Source organism: Balaenoptera musculus, chromosome 9, assembly GCF_009873245.2.
Source record: "Balaenoptera musculus isolate JJ_BM4_2016_0621 chromosome 9, mBalMus1.pri.v3, whole genome shotgun sequence".
NCBI lineage: Eukaryota > Metazoa > Chordata > Mammalia > Artiodactyla > Balaenopteridae > Balaenoptera > Balaenoptera musculus.
This window is the reverse complement of record NC_045793.1, coordinates 70,212,066-70,232,587: the sequence shown is the minus strand read 5'-3', so window position 1 is coordinate 70,232,587 and position 20,522 is coordinate 70,212,066. Positions and strand designations below refer to the sequence as shown.

The 20,522-nt window shown below is 37.6% G+C and overlaps 1 protein-coding gene across 2 annotated transcripts in view; it reads left to right on the top strand.

The window, feature by feature from the left end:
• Positions 1–20,522, top strand: part of CRPPA (CDP-L-ribitol pyrophosphorylase A) — a 391,837-nt gene that overhangs the window by 330,741 nt on the left and 40,574 nt on the right. Inside the window, exons 11-13 of one of the 2 annotated variants that reach the window (XM_036863587.1) lie at positions 5,538–5,663; positions 7,686–7,818; positions 16,165–16,228. The exons of the other annotated variant lie outside the window; for it this stretch is intronic. The gene's annotated coding sequence lies outside the window, so the exon portion shown is untranslated. The remainder of the gene's footprint in view (positions 1–5,537; positions 5,664–7,685; positions 7,819–16,164; positions 16,229–20,522) is intronic. 2 annotated transcript variants of the gene reach the window in all.

Sequence of the window (20,522 nt, the reverse complement as noted above, 5' to 3'; positions counted from 1 at the left end):
TAGATTGTTTCCATGTCTTGGCTATTGTGAATAGGGGTTCTATGAACATTGGGGTGCATGTATCTTTTCGAATTATAGTTTTGTCTGGGTATATGCCCAGGAGTGGGATTGCTGGATCATATGGTAATTCTATTTTTAGTTTTCTGAGGAACTTCCATACAGTTTTCCATAGTGGCTGCACCAACTTACATTGCTACCAGCAGTGTAGGAGGGTTCCCTTTTTTCCACACCCTCTCCAGCATTTGTTATTTGTAGACTTTTTATGTTGGCCATTCTGACCAGTGTGTGATAGTGCCTCATTGTAGTTTTGATTTGCATTTCTCTAATGATTAGTGATGTTGAGCATCCTTTCATGTGTTTGTTGGCAATCTGTATATCTTCTTTGGAGAAATGTCTATTTAGGTCTTCTGCCCATTTTTGGATTGGGTTGTTTGTTTTTTTGATATTGAGCTGCATGAGCTGCTTGTAAATTTTGGAGATTAATCCTTTGTCAGTTGTTTTGTTTGAAATATTTTCTCGCATTCTGAGGGTTGTCTTTTCGTCTTGTTTATGGTTTCCTTTGCTATGCAAGGGTTTTTAAGTTTCATTAGGTCCCATTTATTTATTTTTGTTTTTATTTCCATTTCTCTAGGAGGTGGGTCAAAAAGGATCTTGCTGTAATTTATGTCATAGAGTGTTCTGCCTATGTTTTCCTCTAAGAGTTTTACAATGTCTGGCCTTACATTTAGGTCTTTATTCCATTTTGAGTTTATTTTTGTGTATGGTGTTAGGGAGTGTTCTAATTTCATTCTTTTACATGTAGCTGTCCAGTATTCTCAGCACCACTTACTGAAGAGGCTGTCTTTTCTCCATTGTATATTCTTGCCTCCTTTATCAAAAATAAGGTGATGGGGTTGAAAGGAGGGAGAGGCAAGAGGGAAGAGTTATGGGGATATATATAAATATATATATGTATGTGTATATATATATATATATATATATATATATATATATATATATAGCTAATTCACTTTGTTATAAAGCAGAAACTAACACACCATTGTAAAGCAATTATACTCCAATAAAGATGTTAAAAATATAAAAAATAAGGTGACCATATGTGCGTGGGTTTATCTCTGGGCTTTCTATCCTGTTCCATTGATCTATATTTCTGTTTTTCTGCCAGTACCATACTGTTTTGGTTACTGTAGCTTGGTAGTATAGTCTGAAGTTCGGGAGCCTGATTCCTCCAGCTCCGTTTTTCTTTCTCAAGATTGCTTTGGCTATGTGGGGTCTTTTGTGTTTCAATACAAATTGTGAAATTTTTTGTTCTAGTTCTGTGAAAAATGCCATTGGTAGTTTGATAGGGATTGCGTTAATCTGTAGATTGCTTTGGGTAGTATAGTCATTTTCACAATGTTGATTCTTTCAATTCAAGAGCATGGTATATCTCTCTATCTGTTTGTATCATCTTTAATTTCTTTCATCAGTGTCTTATAGTTTTCTGCATACAGGTCTTTTGTCTCCTTAGGTAGGTTTATTCCTAGGTATTTTATTCTTTTTGTTGCAGTGGTAAATGGAAGTATTTCCTTAATTTCTTTTTCAGATTTTTCATCGTTAGTGTATAGGAATGCAAGAGATTTCTGTGCATTAATTTTGTATCCTGCTATTTTACCAAATTCATTGATTAGCTCCAGTAGTTTTCTGGTAGCATCTTTAGGATTCTCTATGTATAGTATCATGTCATCTGCAAACAGTGACAGTTTTACTTCTTTTCTCATTTGGATTCCTTTTATTTCTTTTTCTTCTCTGATTGCTGTGGCTAACACTTCCAAAACTATGTTGAATAAGAGTGGTGAGAGTGGGCAACCTTGTCTTGTTCTGGATCTTAGTGGAAATGGTTTCAGTTTTTCACCATTGAGAATGATGTTTGCTGTGGGTTTTTCATATATGGCCTTTATTATGTTGAGGTAAGTTCCCTCTATGCCTACCTTCTGCAGAGTTTTTATCATAAATGGCTGTTGAATTTTGTCAAAAGCTTTTTCTGCATATATTGAGATGATCATGTGCTTTTTCTCCTTCAGTTTGTTAATATGGTGTATCACATTGATTGATTTGTGTATATTGTAGACCCTTGCATTCCTGGGATAAACCCCACTTGATCATGGTGTATGATCCTTTTAATGTGCTGTTGGATTCTGTTTGCTGCTATTTTGTTGAGGATTTTTGCATCTACATTCATCAGAGATATTGGCCTGTAGTTTTCTTTTTTTGTAACATCTTTGTCTGGTTTTGGTATCAGGTTGATGGTGGCCTCATAGAGTGAGTTTGGGAGTGTTCCTCCCTCTGCTATATTTTGGAAGAGTTTGAGAAGGATAGGTGTTAGCTCTTCTCTAAACGTTTGATAGAATTCGCCTGTGAAGCCATCTGTCCTGGGCTTTTGTTTGTTGGAAGATTTTAAATCACAGTTTCAATTTCAGTGCTTGTGATTGGCTTGTTTATACTTTCTATTTCTTCCTGGTTTAGTCTCAGAAGGTTGTGCTTTTCTAAGATTTTGCCCATTTCTTCCAGGTTGTCCATTTTATTGGCATGTAGTTGCTTGTAGTAATCTCTCATGACCCTTTGTGTTTCTACAGTGTCAGTTGCTACTTCTCTTTCATTTCTAATTCTATTGATTTGCGTCTTCTCCCTTTTTTTCTTGATGAGTCTGGCTAATGGTTTATCAATTTTGTTTATCTTAAAAAACCAGCTTTTAGTTTTACTGATCTTTGCTATCGTTTCCTTCATTTCTTTTTGATTTATTTCTGATCTGATCCTTATGATTTCTTTCCTTCTGCTAACTTTGGGGTTTTTTTGCTCTTCTCTTTCTAATTGCTTTAGGTGTAAGGTTAGGTCTTTTATTTGAGGTGTGTCTTGTTTCTTAAGGTAGGGTTGTATTGCTATAAACTTCCCTCTTAGAACTGCTTTTGCTGCATCCCATAGGTTTTGGTTCGTCGTGTTTTCATTGTCATTTGTTTCTAGGTATTTTTTTTAAATTTCCTCTTTGATTTCTTCAGTGATCTCTTGGTTATTTAGTACCATACTGTTTAGCCTCCATGTGTTTGTATTTTTTACAGATTTTTTCCTGTAATTGATATCTAGTCTCATAGTGTTGTGGTCAGAAAAGATACTTGATATGATTTCAATTTTCTTAAATTTACCAAGGCTTCATTTGTGACCCAAGATATCTATACAAATATATATCTAGCCCAGAGAATGTTCTTGAGCACTTGAGAAGAAAGTCTATTCTGTTGGTTTTGGATGGAATGTCCTATAAATATCAATTAATCCATCTTATTTAATGTATCATTTAAAGCTTGTGTTTCCTTATTTATTTTCATTTTGGTTGATCTGTCCATTGATGAAAGTGGGATGTTAAAGTCCCCTACTATGATTGTGTTACTTTCGATTTCCCCTTTATGGCTGTTAGCATTTGCATTATGTATTGAGGTGCTCCTATGTTGGGTGCATAAATATTTACAACTGTTATATCTTCTTCTTGGATTGATCCCTTGATTATTATGTAGTGTCCTTGTTTGTCTCTTGTAATAGTCTTTATTTTAAAGTCCATTTTGTCTGATATGAGAATTGCTACTCCAGCTTTCTTTTGATTTCCATTTGCATGGAATATCTTTTTCCATCCGTTCACTTTCAGTCTGTATGTGTCACTGGGTCTGAAGTGGGTCTCTTGTAGACAGCCTATATACGGGTCTTGTTTTTGTATCCATTCAGCCAGTCTGTGTCTTTTGGTTGGAGCATTTTATCCATTTACATTTAAGGTAGTTATCAATATGTATGTTCCTATTACCATTTTGTTAATTGTTTTGGGTTTGTTATTGTAGGTCTTTTCCTTCTCTTGTGAATCCTTCCTAGAGAAGTCCTTTAGCATTTGTTGTAAAGCTGGTTTGGTGGTGCTGAATTCTCTTAGCTTTTGCTTGTCTGTAAAGGTTTTGATTTCTCCATTGAATCTGAATGAGATCCTTGCTGGGTAGAGTAATCTTGGCTGTAGGTTTTTCCCTTTCATCACTTTAAAGATGTCCTGCCACTCCCTTCTGGCTTGCAGAGTTTCTGCTGAAAGACCAACTGTTAACCTTATGGGGATTCCCTTGTATGTTATTTGTTGCTTTTATCTTGCTGCTTTTAATATGTTTTCTTTGTATTTAATTTTTGATAGTTTGATTAATATGTGTCTTGGCATGTTTCTCCTTGGATTTATCCTGTATGAGACTCTCTGCGCTTCCTGGACTTGATTGACTATTTCCTTTCCCATATTGGGGAAGTTTTCAACTATAATCTCTTCAAATATTTTCTCAGTATGTTTTTTTTTTTCTCTTCTTCTTCTGAGACCCCTATATATTTGAATGTTGGTGCGTTTAATGTTGTCCCAGAGGTCTCTGAGACTGTCCTCAATTCTCTTAATTCTTTTTTCTTTATTCTGCTCTGGGGTAGTTATTTCCACTATTTTATCTTCCAGGTCATTTATCCATCCATCTGCCTCAGTTATTCTGCTATTGATTCCTTCTAGAGAATTTTTAATTTCATTTATTGTGGTGTTTATCATTGTTTGTCTGCTCTTTAGTTCTTCTAGGTCCTTGTTAAACGTTTCTTGTATTTTCTCCATTCTATTTCCAAGAGTTCGGATCATCTTTACTATCATTACTCTGAATTCTTTTTCAGGTCGACTGCCTATTTCCTCTTCATTTGTTTGGTCTGGTGGGTTTTTACCTTGCTCCTTCATCTGCTGTGTATTTCTCTGTCTTCTCATTTTGCTTAACTTACTGTGTTTGGGGTCTTCTTTTCACAGCCTGTGGGTTCATAATTCCTGTTGTTTTTGGTGTCTGCCCCCAGTGGGTAAGGTTGGTTCAGTGGGTTGTGTAGGCTTCCTGGTGGTGGGGACTGGTGCCTGTGTTGTGGTGGATGAGGCTGGATCTTGTCTTTCTGGTGGGCAGGACCGCGTCCAGTGGTGTGTTTTGGGGTGTGTTTGAACTTAGTATGAGTTTAGGCAGCCTCTCTGCTAAGGGGTGGGTTTGTGTTCCTGTCTTGCTAGTTGTTTGGCATGGGGTGTCCAGCACTGGAGCTTTCTGGTCGTTGAGTGGAGCTGGGTCTTAGCATTGAGATGGAGATCTCTGTGAGAGGTCTCGCCGGTTGATATTACTTGGGGCCGGGAGGTCTCTGGTGGACCAATGTCCTGAACTCGGCTCGCCCACCCCCGAGGCTCAGGCCTGACACGCAGCCGGAGCACCAAGACCCTGTCAGCCGCATGGCAGTGGATGTGGCAGTCTCCATTATGAAGTCAGATTATGAGGGTCTACAATTGCTGTTCAGCTAGAACAGGCTGACTTGGTAGCAATTTGTCTACGAGGCTGTCTCCAGCAGCTGGTGGCTAAAAGAGTAGGTCTCCGCATGTGCTGCCAGAATCTTAAACATTTATATAGAGGTCTTCACTGGGTTCAGTCACGGATTCGGTACAGAGAGTCTCAAGAACACCTTACTCTCTCAAGGTTGTGTGTTTGAAACAGCTCCTAAGCCTGAGGGTCTACAAGCTGCAGGAAGACGAGACCACCCGGGGTGGCCTGCAAGCCGTGATTCTTGCCACGAACCCCGCTGCTGCCGTTGTGGAATCCGGCTTCCCCCACCGCTCTGCAGTGAGTTTTCAGTGAAGCCTTCTCTCTGTGCTGATGAGATTCATGCTACCTGGGTTGCCCAAAGCCATAGAGCGCGTAAATATTGGGGCGGGGGTACAAACCCAGCAAATCTGGCTCCAAGGTCTCTGTTACGTCACCCAACGAGAGTGGGGAGGCCACGCACCTAAACGGCTCACCCCCGCGAGGCGCCTCCTCAAACCCACACCGCCGCAGGATAAGTCACCCATGCCAGCACTCCTGTGCAGCCGCACAAAACCTAAACAACATTTTTACACTTGGATATCTTACTATTTCTATTTAGTTAAACTTAATAAAAAACTGAGGTTGTACTTTCTCCCCTAGTTTGACTTGTTCTCCAAGTTCATGTTACCAGGGCTTGCTGCTCTTCCTCTTTTAGAGTTTTGGACCCTTTTTCTTAACCTTGTTCCCTCTGCAACTGCCTACCTTTGAACTATCCATTAAATCGAGACTTTCTTATTTCTCCTGCCATCACTTTAGTTTATGCCCTCAACCGTATAAGCCAGTCACGCCTTATATGCCACAAATGCCAGCACACCACTTACCATTTCCTGATCACGCTGTGCTCTTTTGCCTTATGCCTTTGAACATGCTGTTGCTGCCTGATGTGCTCTATTATTATATTTTTACACACATTTATTTCTTCTTCATCTGTGCTTATGTCATACTTTCACGCTATTATAGAACTTACAGTGCCTTACCACCAGGCAAGTTAAGAGTAGACAGCATGTTTTACACATCTCTATTTCCTTTGAATCTACACTATTAAATGTTGGTAACAGGTGTAAAAGAATTTAGGCAAGCTTAACACTGAATGGGACTCCCAAATCTTCTTTCCCTTCATAAGCCACATAAATAATGTTCTTCTCATTCTGCATTCCTGATCCACACTCTTCAGTAACTCTGTACCTACTTCTCCTGCAAGTAAATCCACCATTTGTCTGTTGTTATGGCCCATCCTCTTAGTCTACCCCACTATTTGCAGCCAGGTTCTACTCTAGTTTACCTTTTACTTCAGTCTTTTCCTAAGGCATACAAAGAATTCAAACAAGCTCTTGAAATCTTGTTCACTTATCTGCTGCTTTAATGGAAGCTAAGCTCCACCTGGTGGTAGAATTTGCTTCTCTTGTTTGGACTTGAGCACATGCAGTGAGATCAATTCAGCAGGGAAACAAATTTGTACACATCTCTATATATATGCAAACATGTATATATATGTATTACATATGTGTGTGAGTGTGTGTTTTGCAGGCTTTCCTCTGTCACAAAAGTAGTGAAATATGCTTGTTAATTTATTTTACCGACATTGACGTTTAAAACACGGCATTCAGCATTTGATTATTATAAACTTTGTGTGATATTCAGGCTCTCAGCAATGACCAGAATGATCTTAGTGTGATAATCACAAACCAAATATTTCCTACCACCCCTGTCCCACATCAAAATTGGTTTTTGAAAGGACTTAATTTATGCTTTGGTACTAAAGGAAGTTTATTTAAAGGCCTTTATGATTCATATAAAATTATAAAAATAAAATGGAAAAATGTTTGAAAATATTAACTCAAGTCATATTTTAAAGCAGGATAGTCCAACCCTTTACTCAGTACATGAGTATGTTCTTTCTCTCTCACAAGCAAGCGAGCACAGTATTATGTTTACCCTTTATGTTGAGCGACATTTTGTAGCATATAGCTTTATGAAGACTAGAAAATTAGCCAGAGTTTACACACTGGAAGCTCTGCAGCTGGATTTAACCCACAGATATGTTTTTTCATGTTTCTACTAAAATATGAAATAATTGCCTCTGTTTGAAAATTGGAAAATTTCATTATAAAAATGCAGCTATCTAGCAATGAGGGGTCTTTTTCTTGCAAATCAAGTGATCTCAACCTGAGGAGTAAGTACCCTTTTTAGATGTGGTGCACACTCTAATTTTCCATAAGCCCCATTACTCCTTAACGTATCACACTCTGCCTCCTTTTCTTTATTGCCTGGCTTCTGTAGGCACTGACGTTTAGGACCACTGGCATTCATCTGTGATGCCTATCTGAGAAATTCATATTCTGGTCGGAGGAGAAAATGAAGAAAGATGGGTCAATAACCATCAGAAAAGTGAAAGAAACAACCCAAACAAAAGGTATAAAATTGCTTTCTCTGTAATTTTGCACAACGCCCCACTGGTGGCATAGGTGTACTTCCAATGGTATCATATTTAAGGAAAAGGACTATCTTCCCTAACTACTGGCTGACAAATTTTAGGGGTTTCATTTTCCTTCAAATACCAACTCCTGGACTGAGAAATATCTGAAGTTATGTTATTTTTTTCACTTTGAGAGTATTTTAGTTGTTAGGCTAAAATCTAGGCACCGACATAAATGTATTTGCCTTCTCCACCCAATCAAACCACCTCCTGAACAGTGAATATTACTACTAAGCCAGTGTTGCCCAGCCTTCCTAACCCGGTCCACATCTAATGAACTTATATATTTCATGCTCCAACACTTTTTTGATTTGCATTTTGTATCTCCCTTTAAAGGGGCGCCTCTTCTATGGTTAGTAGTGACCATGTTTTGACTATCCTCACCAGTTGTAGTTGGGCAGAATAATGGCCCCCCAAAGATGTTCATATCCTAATCCCCATAACCTGTAAACATATTACATTACATGGCAGAGGAGGATTAGGATTGAAGATGAAACTAAGACTGCTTATCAGCTGACCTTAAATAGATGACCCTGGATTAAATAGGTGGGTCCAATAATGACAGTGGTCCTTAAAAGTGGAGACAGAGGCCAGGAGGAGCTTCGGAGGTGTGACTATGGAAGAGTGATCAGAGTGGTGCAACATTGCTGGCTTTGAACAGAAGAAGGGGCCACAAACCAAGGCATGTGGGTATCCTTTAGAAGCTGGAAAAGACTAGGAAACAGATTTGCCTCTAGAAATGCAGCCCTGCTGACACCTTGATTTTAGACCAGGGAGCTCTGTGTTAGAGTTCCATCCTATGAAACTGGAAGATAATAAGTTTGTGTTGTTTTAAGCCACCAAGTTTGTGGTAATTTATTACAACAACAATGAAAAACTAGTATACTGGCAAAGAAGTTTCCTTTGAAGTTTGTTCTCTGACATTTTTGTTATGAAAAAGCATATTTTTTCAAGATAAAAATTGTACTAAAACATAATTTTTGGAACAGTGCAAGTTTCTTCCTGCTTTCTTCTCCTCCTTTTCTTTCCCCTGTCTTGAGAATCATTGTTTTAACCCACTCCTACCCCTCCATAGAAGAGAGAGAAGGTCATGGTTGAAGAACTGTGCTCCTACAGTGTGGAGCTGCAAATAGGAAACCTATGGTTGAAAGAGCTAACAAAAGGTAGAAGGCAGCAAAAAACAAACAAAAAACCTTACTTTTATTTTTCCCAAGATTCCTATAATCTCTGCACCATAGAAGATTTCTTTTTTTCTGTTGCTTTTGTTTTGTTTTGTTTTGTTTTGTTTTTCCTTTTTTTTTTAATTAATTAATTAATTTATTTATTTCTGGCTGTTTTGGGTCCTCGTTTCTGTGCGAGGGCTTTCTCTAGTTGCGGCGAGCGGGGGCCACTCTTCATCGCGGTGCGCAGGCCTCTCACTGTCGCGGCCTCTCTTGTTGCAGAGCACAGGCTCCAGACGCGCAGGCTCAGTAGTTGTGGCTCACGGGCCCAGTTGCTCCGCGGCATGTGGGATCCTCCCAGACCAGGGCTCGAACCCGTGTCCCCTGCATTGGCAGGCAGATTCTCAACCACTGCGCCACCAGGGAAGCCCTTTTCTGTTGCTTTTGAACCACAAAACTGCTGAACTGTTTTGCAGCCCACTGAGAGTGATGCTGCATAAACTTTTCCATGAGATTATGGCACAGTAAGAACCTGTTGTGATCTGTATGGTATCATTGACAGGCACTTATACGTACACTTAACTAGAATTCTTAATACATTTTAAAGTATCAACCTGAAAGTAAAATATCTACTGAAAACTTTTTCACATTAAGTTTATACATTTTCATGATGCTATTTTCTGGAAGTTTAACAAACTCTCATTAGTTAGGATCAGACTAATGTCACTCATCATCTTGGTATTCATGTCATTAAACATAACACATTATATATAGTAGCTGCTCAATATATGGGTGAGTGAATAAATCCAGCTTTTCAATTTATTGGCACTTTCTCTGGTTTAGCCAAAAGTAGGATATAAAGCTGTGGTTTTCTCGTCTCAGTTTTGCTCTGGGATTCTCAGAGTATAATTTCTCCGAGCTCAAGGTGGTCCTAGAATTTAAAGATAGATATTTTTCAATATGGCCTCTAAATGTTAGACAACTATGTAATTTAGTGCTTATTCAAAGAAACCAAATACCTTTCCCAGAAGGGAAATTGAATCAGGAGATGTCACGTTGCCCTACAAAAGGCAATTTCTAAGGGACTTGAAAGGGTTGAATTTTAGAGCCTACCTACCTCCACCCCCATTCCTTTATAAGGACCTGTGAAGAAGTTTTTTTAGTCCCTGATGCTGATTCTTACACGTTCATATCTATCCTGAAAATCATGTGGAGATACTGTTAATTATGTTGCGTATCATGCAGCATCCCTAGAAATTCAGATTGGGTAGGCCTTGGGTTACATCGTGGAAACTGTGTTTTGTAAAAATTGTGCACATGTGCTGCAGGTGACATCGAAGGCCAGGCTGTGAGAAATGTTGCCTTAGGTTGCTTGATGTGCCTATATTGTTGTTCACGTGTACAAACATCATCGTGTGCCCATGTACTCTAATCTACAAAGAAATCCACTGCTCTCCAGTTGCCCGTATCCCCATACCTCTCCTCTGCCTCCCACCTGCCCCCTCACCCAATTGTGTAATGATTTTCCAAAGCCATGCTTCCCCCCAACACCAAGACCTAGGGTGGTAGATACAATTAAAATTATTATAGTAGAAAAAGTCCTGTAATTCTCCTCTGGGGAAGGTGGCGCCTTGCTTCTGAAAAGGGCTGAACTTCCTTTTCTGTGGGTTAATGGATCTGGGCTAGATAAGTATGTGTCTTGCATGTTCCTGTCTCTTTCTTTAAATATGTCTCTTCCATCCTACATCGATAGTGCCCTGTCTCCAGGGTTTCCCTCACCATGACACAGTATAAGACCTGTCCTAAGTCTCATTGATCTCCACACCTTTCCTCACTCCTTCTTACCACCAAAACACCTCTATCAGCAGCAGATAATCAGAAAGGCAAGTTAATCTGTCAAATGGTATAAATGAGAATTTGTAAGTATTGGTGAAGCCAAGCATTAAACCTGGGCCTTTATCTTCATCAGTAGTGAGCATGGCTTAAGCATCTACTGAGTTGTACGTTCTGTGCTAGCGCAAAGGAGCAAAGGGCAGGAGGATTTTCTGCTCAAGGGGCGTTAACGCAATGGTGGGAATTTCAGTATGAAGCCTTCTAAATCAGGGAGATGAATCTGAGGGTATGTAAGGTAGGTATACCTTGTCCCTTTACTGAGACTAAGTGTTCAGATGTTTTTGCTTCACCCTTTGGGCAGTAAGACCCTTGAGGTCTTTTAGGCTTCACACAGGGCTCCTCTACTACTGTAGACTGGCAAAAGATAATCAGTTGCACTAGTTCTTCCACCACATAGAAATTAATTAAGTAGTTTCATACAAAGTGAAAGGATCATTTTTTTTTAATTCAAATTAACAAACATTTATTGGGCATATTTGTCTCCATAAACTCTTTGTTATTTGGTACAACACTCAGTTTTGGATATGATGGGCAACGGTATTATATAATGGCAAATAAAGCAATGATTGTATATTTGTAATTTCATGGATTATTAATAGGGCATTCTTATTTTGTTACCCCCTCCTGAGACAATATATTTTTAAAATAGCTTCTTAATGCTACTGTTTTTCACTTGTTCAGTGGCTACTCTTAGGATGAGATATTTTATAAATTCACTTTAGGGTGGGCAAAATGGAAAAGGGAATAAACTCTTCCCAGTTTCTTCAAGAGGTCCAAAAGTGCATGATACGAAGAATGGAATTTGCTTTGATATAAACATAACTTGCTAACAATAGTTATCCCAAGATAGAAACAGTAGCTTTCCTGAGGGAGTGAAACTTTGATCAGACATGATCTGGCTGCCTTTGAGGTTCCTGTATCACAGGGACGGTTGACTAAGTAATCTGCAAAGACCCTTCCCACTGAGGATCAGAATCCTAAAACTCAGAATGCACTGGCGTGTGTAGGGAGGTTGCTGAACTGTCCCTTTAAAAAATGCCCACTAGAGGGAGTATAACATCATAAATATTGCCTTTCAGTTGTTGCCTTACTTCTGGGAAGCCAGCAAGAAAGCAAGATTCAAGGGCAAATACCTAGAATTTATTTCATACTTTTAAAAATGTTTTTCTCATTAAAATCTTATGGACTATTTTGATAAGCGAAGAAAATTTTCTTCTAAAAAATTAATGTAGCATATAGTATGTAACATTAATGTTATTTGTATATGTAAAGAATTCCGAATTTTAAATGACTGGCGGAAATAGAATCCAGATCACTTATTCGTGGTTATCAGTGTAAAACATCTTGGTTCTACATGGAGTATGTTTCACCAAGTGTTGTTAGTCTGTTGTTACTATTGTTTTATTTGCCATGGATATAATTCCATAATCTCCCTGTATGTTATAGCTTTCCCAGACATTTAAGATAAACTATTCCACTGGACAACTGGTTTGATTACATAGTATCAAAATCAAATGTTTCATTCTTAAATTTTTAAAAGAACCTGCCAGTCTGTCTTAGGAAAATTAAAAATGGGTATTTTTCAGAGATAAAAGCACATTCATTCTCTTTCTATTGTGGGTGGTTCTGCATTTAACTCTATTTTTTCCATTAAAATTTTCTTATTTTTTTCCCATAATTTTGACATTAAGTCTCCAAGTTCTGTTTTGGATTGGACTTTTAATATTTGAATATTTGGAGAAAAACGTTTTAAAATATTATAATCTATTTTGAAGCACTGACCATTAAAACATCAAAAGTTCAAAAGCAAAATATTTATGAAAGGTTGAGGCATTAGCCTTTTATTGGTAAAACATATTTTAAACTAGAATTTACATAATCTTCATCAAGGAGAAAGAAGCACATATATATTATTTCAAATATATTTTAATGTCTTAGCATCTTAACTATTTGAAGTGCATCTCTAACAGATCTTTTTTTTTCTTACCTTACTGTCAGCATCACTGGCCACAAAATAAACTTCCCTAAACTTCTCTAGTTCACTGAAAATTGTTACTTCTATTTAAATTGAGAATTTTCTTTTTCTTTTCCATTACAATTTAAAAAAAAAAAACAGAAACCTACAGCTTGGCAAGTGATGTGTCAATGTGGAAACAGTAAGTTACTTTGATTCTGCATTGCCGTCTAATAAGTGATTTGGGGTAGGGGTAACTTCGTGTTATGCTCCTTGGTTTCTTTCTTCCATCTGCTTCTGCTTGCCTGGATGATGCTGTCACCGGGCCGGCTCTTGCATTACGCCCTATGTGAACAAAACCAATATCCAACCTTCCTCAAAAGCCAGGTTCATTTGTTATATTTTTGTTTTATTTATATTTAGAAAAATTTAGTATGAAATTAATACATACTTGTAAACAACCGAAAAATACGTAAATACTGATACTGAAGGACAGAAATTAAAAGGTAAATTTTTTTTCCTTCTCTTAGGTTTCGCTATCCCTCTGGAGCAATTTGAATCTTTCCAGATACTTTGTAGCACATGCAATCCTGTATATATATATATATATATATATATATATATATATATATATATATATATACACATTTTTATACATGGATATTTCTTTTGCCTTTTTTTTTCTAAACAAAAATGGAATCATATGAAAAATACTCTTCTGTGGACTGCTGTTTTCACTAACAATGTATTTTTAAGATGTTCCTGTGTCAGTACTTACAGAATTACTTCATTTTTTTTTACAGTTGTGTAAAATCCCATATTTTATTTAGACTCTAGTTTCCTATTGATAGACATTTAAATTGTTTCCCCTATTGCATTATATCAAATAGTGCTGTAGTGCAGGAATTTGAATATCATCTTTGGGATCTTGTGCATTTCCTACGTTTTTGTGGTTAAAACGCAATAGATGCTGAAAGCGTGGCTGGCTAACTATTTACTTTTTATTCATGGCCTGTTTCCACAGGGCTTTTAAGATGTCTGTGTTTTATATTGCTCTGTGTCTGTGAAAGATATTTACTTTTATCTACAAAACATGTTGGTTGCCAACAATCAGATTTCAAAAGAAAAAAATGCTAATTTCTCTGAGTGTATCTTTACTAGAAAGTGAAAGAGAGATCATTTGTCTCTAATTCAGGTGGAAAACTCTTAAGATTGGAGGGAAAAAAATGAATTAGCAGAATCACTGTGACTTCAGATCATGTTGATCAAAGGTGAGATTAAGTATTGGATGTTAATATTTTTGTTGTTAATTAATGGCAAGAATTGAATGGTTAGGTAAAAATGACTTGGGCACACACTCTAGAGTAGTCTGCAGTAATTAAAAGCAACAAACTAGATGTACACAAAATAACATGAAGATACTGTAAGAACACTGGGTTGAATGAATAAAAGTAATAAACAGATTGAATCAAAATTTTTACAAACCAATAACCTTTATAGATTATTAGGTTATAAATCAATGCACTTTATATTAGAACATACACAAAACATTATTACACAAGAATTCCTAGGAGTTCAAGGCTGTCAAATATGTTAGCATGGTTCTAGAAGGAAAAGTGAAATGGGATTGGGGAATAGACCTAAAAGACAATCATCAGAAAATAAAACTCAAAGAAAGAATAAGTATTTAGACAGTGCTTTCATGATTTTTCAGATACTGAAGAGCCTTTTTGTAGAAATGAGTGGTTTATTTCCCATGAACATTTCCTAAATTGACTTGTTCTTTGAATGTTGTTTTTCTTTCAAGTTGACAGTTCCTAGAATGGGCAGAAAAGATGCAATACTAATATTCCTCAAATGTAGTGATGGGAATTAGTGGTATCTATCTACCCCTTTGTGGCTGGGAATGATGGTATATTTTGGAAATAACTATAATTAGGGGTCATTGTTCAAGGTGGTAAATTGCTAGGAAGATGAGAGATATATGATTGTGTCAAAGCTTTCTTATAACATGACTCCTAAGTAAGGACACCAAAACAGCCCAGGTAACTAGCTGTCTGAACCCTCCATCCAGACTATCTGAGGAGATGTTCCAGGAGCTGGGCCTGAGAGTGGGTAGAACTGCCCAACAGGCCAGGTCCAGAGCCAAAGAAAAGTCAAGACTGCATCCGGAGTGAATTATAAAAACAAAAGGCTAAAACTTACATAGCACTTGCTGTGTGCCAGGCCGGTTCTAAGCACTTTACATGTAATAACCACTCAGTCGTCACAACAAAGCTGCTGGGGAAGGTGAAATGATCAAGACCACCTGTTCAGTGTGGTAGGTGCCAGTGGGCTTGCAGAAGCAGTGAGGAGATGAAATCCAAAGGTCTGTGGGGAAGGCCTGGCAAGATGGGGATAGAAGGATCAGGAAGAAGGGGCTGGAGAAATCCCCAGGGGTGGAGGCCCGGAAGGTTGTATGTATTCTGTGCCCTGGCCTTGCTGGGTGGAAGCAGGAGCTCTGAGGGCTGCCCAGGCCATTTGTATCACACAGGGATTTCAATCCTCTTCGTCCCTGGGGCCTCAGAGAAGAGTTCAGAAAAGTAAGGCTGGCAGTGTGGAGACAGCCAAGTCAGGATTCTTGACACGTGATATTCTTTGTCTTGGTGAGGTTGGCAGCCCTCTCTTTGTCTCCTTTCTGGATGATTAAAAACCCCAAACATCATGAGCCGGATGTTTGAATGTTTTTAAACCTTGTAATTTTGTAAATTGTCTGTTCCTGGCCCCCTTCCCCACACTTTTGCCCCAGCTGATATCATGATGCTTTCGCCTTCAGTTTCTTAGTTTCTGTTGACTTTCGAATGAAGAAAGTGTGATCTGAGTTTGTTTTCTCAGCAAGGTGATGGCAAAAGGATATTTATGGTGTTGAGGAATTTTTATTTTCTCTCAGACATCTAGGATGAGTAGTATATTTTAGACCCTACTCTCCAGGATATCCCTCTTCTGCTGAGATAATAAAATTGATCAGATGTTTTGAGGTTAAGTAAACTGTTGTAATCATCTGGCAGCTGCCTGCTGGTTGTGGTTTTCAAAAGCAATTACTCACTCTGGAGTCAACTTTGAACTCTACATTTTAATTGAAAAGGCTAATTGTAGGCGATTGCTCCTGATTTAGCATTTGATTTGGCAGATTAGGAAGTAAAAGGACATTGGGAAGGGAGGGGAGAGGAAGAGAAAGTAAGTAGAAGTGTTGCCGAGCTCAAACTCCTGTTTATATATGAGTGTTTTCATACACAGCACATCGTATGCTAACTGGAGAAACAGCAGTTGGACTAAAAAGTCTCTGAGGCACCTGTCTGAGGTTAGTCTGCAAAATCCTTATTTTGGGCTTCTTTGCTTCTGTCTGTCTCTCTCTCTCTCTCCCTTTTTCTCTCCCTCTCTCTTCCTTCCTCCCCTCCGCCCCCTCCCCCCGCCCCTGGTTAATTTCTTAATTTTATTTCAAATGTGAAATTTCAGGAATAATTTTCAAGAATATTATCAGACCATGCTTATATATCTGATTAGGAGCTTATTTCTCAAATTCTTGGTTATGCTAATAGGTGGAGACTGCTATTTGTTTTCACTAAAACCTAGCTAACAATTTTACTTAAAATCAGCAAGAGATAGAGATTATTTATGTGTGTCCAAAAGAACAAGTCACTTCCCTATGGGAATCGTTATAAATTGGATTACAAGAAAGATACAAAACATCCAAAAAGAAATATAGCTGCACCCAAATTTACATCCAGGACAATTAGTAGCGTTATTAAAATGGCCAGAAAGTTGCTTTTAGAATTGAGCTAAGAAGTGTGAGAACTTGTATTTCTTTCTGCAGTCTTGTCCCCACCTAAAAGCAAATGTAGTACTTTTACATTTACTGGGCACAGATGATACTATGCATTTTATAGAAATACATCCTCTAAATTAAAAAAAAAAAAAAAATATATATATATATGTATATGACTCCTTTGGACTTTATGCTTTTAGATCAATTGGCAAACTGTGCTGGGAATTTCCTGTGAATCTGATAAAATGTTGATAGCCTAAATTAAGGCTGAAATGAAAGGCATGAACATATGAATTGTTTAATTTTATAATATGTTTCAAAATGCTAGTTACATATGACTTGAAAATCCACTTTATTTTTAGACTTTTGTGGAATGCAGGTTGGGCTCATTACAGTTCTGTTGATATTTTCATTGACCTCGTAAATATAATTTAATCTCTATGCATCAGCTTTCTGATCTGTAAAAATAAGATAAATATTCTTCCCACACACTTTGCACTCAGAACTCCTCTGTTGAAACAATAAACAGGGTTGTAATATATGAATGTGAGTACTGCTTCAGAATCCAATGTCTTTATCAACAACAAAGAAGAGCTGACATTTATTTGGTGTTTCAGTATTAAACTGGAAGATACTACAGTTAATGAAAAAAAGAAACATCTGTGTTGCTATTAGGAGGATTATTCTGAAACATGGGTATCACTGGAAATGTCAGCTGGCCTGCTGCACCATTTCCAAGAGCCATTTTTTGTGATCCCAGTATTCATAGAGGTCCTCAAGTAAAATTGACACAAGGAGAGGAAAACCTTATAGACAGGAGGACTTCAATTAAACACACTTAGTTCTTTCAAAATATCTTAAAATCAAATCTATTTGTGTATTTTTACTCTCTACTTTTGGCAAAGTACCTTGCTTTAGAAAGTAGGGAAAAAAGATGACTTTTGTGGTAAGCTTAAAGAAACGTGGTTTTTTTCTCCGAAAGAAAAGATTGAAGAGAAAGTTAAGCTTTTCAGATAATGTTATTAGAGGCAGAATTTAGACACAATGGATTAATACTTAAGTTCAGGAAAAGATTCATATTTGAGGTAGGAAAAATATTTAGTTACATGGTGGTTCCTAAAAATACCATGAGATTATGGAGGTAAATCGAATTTTCCCCTTTGATGATCTTAGAACGTAGAGAAGACATGTCTGAAATGCCAGTTCTAGAGTCTGAATTTCGAAAACAAAACAAAACCAAAAACCCTTCTAACATGATGGGTATAATAGTCATTTCAGAACGCTGCTCTGGAAACACAAGATAGGGTTACACCTCAGCCAAATTGTCAGCTTTTGCCCGAAGGCATGTTACAAAATCCTGACAAGCCTCAGTTTCCTCATCTGTAAAATACAGGGAGAATAATAATACCTATCTTGCTGGATTATGTTTAAGATTAAATGAGTGACTATTAACTAATTGCCTACTAATTTGTTTAAGATAAAACTGCCCAATATGTTCTAGCTACTATTATCCCATTACTCAATATCTGTGTTTTATAATTAATCATAACTGAGCTTCCTCAAAATTATCACAAGGGAATTGTAGAAATCAAAACACAAAGTCACATTTGACATGAAAAATAAAACAAATTTTCAGGAAAGTTAAGAACAAGTATAATGAATCCATTGTTTAAATTTGGGTATATGGATGGATTTCAGTTGTCAAAGCTTCTAGAAAAAGAAAAAGTGATGATTGAAAAGAAACTGAAGTTTTAGGAATTCTTTCACCCCATTAGTAGACATACACCATTATGATCAAATTATTAGAATAGAAAAAAATTCAGGCAGGAATAACTTCATGCCTTGAGGTAATTTCCTGCATTATTTCTAGAAACATATTTGATTAGGGACTAAATTAGTGGCAGATTTGTCTGTTTTCAAGAAAAATGAAAGGCCAGAATTGAACTGATGACGTAGCTGAAAATTTTACAACTACCAATGGCTACTGGGGTTTTATTGTGGTTAAACCCCATACTTGAATTTCTATAGCAGTACCTTATTGCCATAGGGGATAAAATAGGCTATTCTTTTCTATTGTCTGGCATACAGACATGTCAGTACCTCACCACCGGAGTTACCTGAATTTCTCCCCCCTAAAAAGGACTGGTGTGTGTGTGGGGCTGGGGGTGTCCCTTGAGAGGATTCACAGAATGGCGTGTAGGTCACCAGCGAATACCCACTGTAGGATCATGTTCACTGAGAGTGCTATAGTCAGAGTAGCGGCAGGACTCTCAGCGCCTCTGATTACTGGACCCATCTGCTCTTAGCTCTGGTGGAGGTTTGATTATGAAGACGGCCTTTTGCTTTGCAGACATACGCTTGAGTCTTATTGAGATAATTTGTTGCAAAGAAACTCTGGCTACCGCTCAGGTGAAACAGCTTTCTTTCCATACGGTTTCACTTTACTGGAGGTGAGATCCAAGAACTGCTTTTTAGTGGGAGAAGGATTTCTCCGGGACAGCTTGCTAGGATTTCTTTGTTCAATCTCCTTTCTTTCAAGTTGGTTGAGGGACATCAGATAGGATTCTTGTTTCACCCCGCATGCTTCTTGTCAACTATCTTGCCTTTCACAGTCTGACTACGCAGGGACGTTTACAGCCTTCCACTGGAGTCTGCCAGACCTAGGTGTTATGTGCCATACCTCCAGGGATCATTACCATATGGTATTTTAGGAGAGGACACAGTTCATTTCAATGCAATTCAAATGAGCAGATTTCTTTTCTTTATTACACCATTGCATTTGGAGGCAATCCACCAGAGGCAGAATCTAACTCTCAAAGGAACGCTCTGCCCACTCTGTCCATTTAACAGGACATTTGGCTCAAAAATCTAGTCGGTTGATCACACATGTGCAACAGATGTGTGAGCATGCGTAGCGAAAATAAAAAATAGAAAATCCCAGCAGTGTACTGTGGGAAATGTAGCAGAACTACTGGAAAACAGGACACAAAGAAGTCTGGTACTAAAACTTTGATTTTTGTTGTTGGAGGGCAATGTTTTTTAATTAATCTTTCCCTCCTTTCGTAGGAGGAAAAGGTATAGGTTTCCACTATTATCTTGCAGTGATCATTCATGTAACACTGGTGAGGAAACTTGGTTCATTTTCATAGACCTCCTCTTATAAAGATATACTTCTAAATATTTTGACCAGAATTTTTTGGGCCCCTGCTTCTCAGGAACTGAATGTTGGCATACTTCCACTGAAAAAACCACCCATTTACAAGAGAGGATATCAGAAATATACATCCTTTCATCCATGCTTCACAGGCTTATATGGAAAGAGAGAGCACCAGCTGTTTTTCTCATGGTGAATAAGGGTTACTTGGGGAAATCTCTCTTCCTGTTTTTATATGGACAACTAAATTGTTGCGTAGCCAGTTAATTCTGGTTAGGTCAACAGCACAAGGTTAATTATTGGAACCTTCCTCTTTTGCCTGTGTGACAGTAAAAGATTAATAGGAACCAAAAGAAGAAAATGAAATATAGTGACTTATTCTAGAAGTGCTGTTTATTTGGGAAATTTAAATTTTGCTTTTATTATATTTGAAAGGATTTATACATAATCATCTTTGTCTTCTAGGAAATAGTAGAAGTTTGAAAAACTGTGATGTGAATTAATTCAGAAACCTGAGTAATATGAAATTAATCAGATTCAGAAGGATTTTATAATATGTTAAAATATTTAGAAAAAATATCACTTTTATTTTGTAATAGGAACATTTTTTTTTTAAAGGGGAACAATTGGCATACCTATGAGATAACTTTGAAATTGTTTTCCTGTTCTCTGTTA